Here is a 5,710-nt window from a genome sequence, read left to right on the forward strand (position 1 = left end):
CCATTTGTCAATAGAACAAGGCAATCCTTCAACATCAACAAGGCTTATAATAACCTAAATGTCTTCATAGAAACCTTATGCTCACAAAATCGAAGCAGGGAAACATCCATAGTTGTTTCTATCCATACATTTCAATTACAAAAGGCTCCATAACTCAGTATATATTTCAAGCAATTTCACAAACTTTTAACAAAACTTCAGCATGACAAAGATGAAAACTAGGAAAAAACCTGCCAAGAAAATTCTTCCTAGAATTCGAAAATTCTGATACTAAATTTCATGTTAGCCATAAGATTTTACCAGCATGAACTATACATGTAAATGTACCAAATTATTTCAAATAATACCATCAAAAACCTAAATCAAACAACAAAATAACGAGCTTCCATGAAGAGAAGAAAATGGGTATGATTTAAAGATCTCATACGAATAGACGAATTCTTACTTAAAATATAATACATCAAAGAACAGAAAATTATATATAAAGAGAAAAAAATCGTATAAGCTAAGAAAACAATGAAGTAAAGTGAAGAGGAAGTAGTAAGAAGGTGTCTCGCCAGTAAAGAGTGAAAGATTAAGAGATGGAAGAAGTAAGAAGGCGTCTTACCAGTAAATCTGTTGGGTAAGTAAAGAGTGAAAGACGTCTACTGCTCTCTGGAAGAATGGAATTTGAGGCTACAGCTCCGTCTCAGCCCTTGATTCTCAAATGGAAGGCACTTGATTTGGCCTACAAAATAACACCAGATTCTTCATTTACAAAGAGCTCTTATCTTTCCTGTTTTACACGATCCATCATTTACGTAATCCTTCAATTAAAGTAATTGATGGATTGTGTAAAACAGGGAAGATAAGTGCTGACTCCACACACAGACCTTCAATCAAACAAGTAAAGAGCTCCTGATCGACAATTTTCTACGAGGAATTTGGCAAGTGAAGTTGGTTCAGGGGGGTTTTTAAAAGAATATAAAAGTTCATTTTTGTAGTGAATAAAGATGAAAAGACGGGTTTGATCCGAAAGAAGAGTTACAATCCTATTTATACAAAGACTCTGGCAACGGTCACACCAACAATTTGTGAAAAGAATGATGTAAAACTGGAACTTTGTCCAAAAACTCAACTTTTAACATTTCTCAAAAAAAAATTAGGGTTTAGAAAAGATGGCAGTAGGTAAACTTCCTTTTAATTTGTTTTATACCTTCTCATGTCCCACATCTAGCCCATTAACACACAAGATCTCCTTATTATTAAACGAGTCATTTGTTCATAAGTTCTTCTCATAATTGAATTATAAAAGAAGAATAATATCTAACAAAAGGGAAAATAACTTATACCTACCTGAAGTTTGTTGTCAAGATAAGTTGGTATCCAAAAAATTTTATCCAAAAAATTTTAAAACGACAAATACCCACCTTTTGAGAGTTTGTTAGTAAAAACTAATATGACATTATTGATGTTCCTTAATCTCAAAGGGATAATTTTGACCTTTTATATTTTATAAAATCCCTTTTTTTTTCTTTTTCTTTATTATCTTTTACTCTTTTTTCTCTTTCTTTCCACCTCATCACTTCATCTTCTCTGCCTCTCTTCTTTCTCTTACTTTCTTTCCTTTCTTCTCCCTTTCTCTTTTCTTCCACCTTCCTCCTCCTCCCTTCTTCTTCTTCTTCATCTACCCCTCTTCTCATCTTCATCTTTGCATCCAGCCAAATTGCATCCGATTGGTGTGATTCCCACTGGAATCATATCAAATCAGGGATGATTTTGCATGGGTTGGGTGCCATCCAGCCAAAATTGCATCCAACTGTGTGCGATTTGGCTAGAATCGCTCCACCTACACCTCCACCAAACCCTTCATCATTTCCTCCTCCACCCCTGCCTTGAGTTCCTCCTCCCCACCATTTCCTCTCTCCCTCTCCTTTCTATTGTTTAATTGTGAAGTAATTTCTTGAATAAGCCAAATTACGTGCTTGTCTATTGTGGAAGCTCTTCACTAGAATGTTTATGTTTTGCTTTTGCTTTGTTTGGTTAGGCAGAATGGTGAAGGGCGGGCTAATTCTTATGCTTGCAATTCTTGTTGCGTTTTTGGAGGAGAACCACTGCGTATTATGATGATTGCAGGTGGCATAAAGGGGGATAGCGAGATTGCGGAGTTTTATTTTTTATTCGACTGNGAAGTAAAGTGAAGAGGAAGTAGTAAGAAGGTGTCTCGCCAGTAAAGAGTGAAAGATTAAGAGATGGAAGAAGTAAGAAGGCGTCTTACCAGTAAATCTGTTGGGTAAGTAAAGAGTGAAAGACGTCTACTGCTCTCTGGAAGAATGGAATTTAAGGCTACAGCTCCGTCTCAGCCCTTGATTCTCAAATGGAAGGCACTTGATTTGGCCAACAAAATAACACCAGATTCTTCATTTACAAAGAGCTCTTATCTTTCCTGTTTTACACGATCCATCAATTACGTAATCCTTCAATTAAAGTAATTGATGGATTGTGTAAAACAGGAAAGATAAGTGTTGACTCCACACACAGACCTTCAATCAAACAAGTAAAGAGCTCCTGATCGACAATTTTCTACGAGGAATTTGGCAGGCGAAGTTGGTTCAGGGGGGTTTTTAAAAGAATATAAAAGTTCATTTTTGTAGTGAATAAAGATGAAAAGACGGGTTTGATCCGAAATGAAGAGTTATAATCCTGTTTATACAAAGACTCTGGGCAACTGTCACATCAACAATTTGTGAAAAGAAAGATATAATACTGGTACTTTGTACAAAAACTATTTTTAACATTTCTTTACAAAAATTAGGGTTTAGAAAATACAGCAGTAGGTAAACTTCCTTTTAATTTGTTTTATATCCATAATTAGTTTACTGAACGAGTCATTTGTCTATTAGGTCTTATTATAATTGAATTATAAAAGAAGAATAATATCTAACAAAAGGAAGAACAATTTATACCTATCCGAAGTTTGCTATCCAGATAAGTTGGTATCTACAAAATTTTGAAACGACAAATACTCAACCTTCATTAGAGGCTGTTAGTAAAAACTGATATAGCATTATTGATGTTCCTTAATCTCTGAAGGATAATTTTGACCTTTTATATAAAATCCCTTTTTTTTTTTTCTATTTCTTTATAATCTTTTACTCCTTTTTCTGTTTCTTTCCACCTCATCACTTCGTCTTCTCCGCCTCTCTTCTTTCTCTTTCTTTCTTTCCTTTCTTCTCCCTTCTCTTTTCTTCCTCCCTCCTTCTCCTCCCCTCTTCTTCTTCTTCATCTACCCCTCTTCTCATCTTCATCTTCGCATCCAGCCAAATTGCATCCGATTGGTGTGATTCCCACTGGAATCATATCAGATCGGGGATGATTTTGTCTGGGTTGGGTGCCATTCCAGCCAAAATTGCATCCAACTCTGTGCGATTTGGCTAGAATCGCTCCACCTACACCTCCACCAAACCCGCCATCATTTCCTCCTCCACCCCTGCCTTGAGTTCCTCCTCCCCACCATTTCCTCTCTCCCTCTCCTTTCTATTGTTTAAATGTGAAGTAATTTCTTGAATAAGCCAAATTATGTGCTTGTCTATTGTGGAAGCTCTTCACGAGAATGTTTATGTTTTGCTTTTGCTTTGTTTGGTTAGGCAGAATGGTGAAGGAAGGGCTAATGCTTTTGCTTGCAATTCTTGTTGCGTTTTTGGAGGAGAACCACTGCGTATTATGATGATTGCAGGTGGCATAAAGGGGGATAGCGAGATTGCGGAGTTTTATTTTTTATTCGACTTTGATTGTAAAGGATCTTTCTTTTTTGTTTCTTTTTGCTTCTTGTTTTGTTGCTGCCTTGGCCTACCAAGGTGTTTTGCTCGGAGGGTTTAGAGGAGTCCCCTCCTTTAGGCTGAATTTTTTTTTTTTTTTATTCTTTTCTATAAAACTACTGGATTGAAAAAAAAAAAAAATCTGAATTTGTATTTTAATTTAAGTTGAGCGATTGAGAATTTGAGTCGAGAGGAATGATTTGAGAATTTTCGAGTTGAGAGGAATGATTATGGTGTTTATAAATTATTTTTTCTGGGCCACGGTGATTCTAGCCACAATGGAGGATTTGATGGAGGTGTGGATGGTGAATGATTTGGTGGAGGTACGGATGTAGTTTTAGATTTTCTGGCTGTATAGAAAATTAAGGTTTTTATTAACAGATTTTGACGGAAGGTGAGTATTTGTCGTTTCAAAATTTTTTTGGTACCAATTTCTCTTTACAGCAAACTTTGGGTAGGTATAAGTTGTTTCCCCTATAACAAAACTCATATCTTCATAGCATGGTGACTTTGCAGTCAAGGTTTAACTATCACATGGCTTGCGAAGACTATGAGGTGGTCAGACTCTACATACTTGTATATTATACTTTCATTGTAATTAGAAAACATTATTTTTTATTTTTTTATTTATTATTCTTTGGTTGTATTGTTATATTCATTTTAGTAAATTAATAAATAGAAAATACACATTTGCTATCCTAAAAGTACAAAAGTCTCAAATTATTTTTCAATTTTTAATCTTATGTATTAAGATTTGAAAGTAAATTTTTGGTAGATAGATAATAGAGGTGGGGTTGACACAAATAAAGCCGTCAAAATCTCGCCCCTGGGTGGTCGAGTGGTTGAATAGGAACTCTAGTCTTAGATGTATTATTTAAGAGATCCAGAGTTTGATTCCCCTCTGTTGCTAATAGGGATGACCACTAGAGATTTACTCGATCGTTAACTTCAGGGTCATGGGAGATTAATTGAGGTACACATAAGTTGATTCGGACTTTTCGATCAAAAAAAAAAAAAAAAAACTCGGGCCTATTTAAATCGGTTGTTAATTTTATGGGCTCGAAAGATTATTAAGGTGCACGCAAGTTGGCCCGGACTCTCCAGTCACTCGAAACAAATAAATAAATAAATCTCAAGCCCCTTGAATTGGTCGAATGTAGTGGATTTAGATAATAAATTATTTTTATAAAAATAAACTTTTCTTTTATGATGTTGGTTATTAGCCTAAACTTTCAACTTAATTAACTATCACAAGGATCATCACCAACCCAGTTGAGTGGTGTGTTTCGTCAGGAGTAATGCTACAGTCACCGGGAGTAGTGCACCAAATTTGTGCACTGAATGATGCGGCGCAATCCCGACCGTCGATTAATATTAAGTTATAATTAATCAACGGTCAGGATTATGTCACGTCATTCCGTGCATAAATTCGGTGCATTACTCTCGGTGTCTCTATTATTTTCCGTTCCGCTAGTGATGCTTGAGTCTTTAGAGCAACAACTGCATGTAGAAGGTTTCACTATGCTGCATGCTTAACATGATAGAAACATAATTATTATAAAATACTTGCCAATTTTATATATATATATATATATATATATATAATGATGAAGATGATGAACTTTTGACTCATTGATCTCAAAGGTTAAAATTCGTATTGCATTGAATTTAGGTTCCACCTGCCCAAGTTCTTTTCTCAGTTCGTTACTTAGTCTTTCCCTTGCATAACAAGATTCTTAATCAAAAACAGAAAGTATGAATTGTGTGAGAGAAAAAGCTAGCCGGGTTCACAATTATTTGGGGCTTCTACCAAGTACAATTCAAATCTCCAGTGCAAGCTTTAAGGATATTGGGCAACAAGTATGTATCAGGTGCCAGCCCGTGAGAAAGCATTTGAGTGAATACACTGAGTG

Source organism: Pistacia vera, unplaced genomic scaffold (genome assembly GCF_008641045.1).
Source record: "Pistacia vera cultivar Batoury unplaced genomic scaffold, PisVer_v2 Contig824, whole genome shotgun sequence".
Classification (NCBI taxonomy): domain Eukaryota; kingdom Viridiplantae; phylum Streptophyta; class Magnoliopsida; order Sapindales; family Anacardiaceae; genus Pistacia; species Pistacia vera.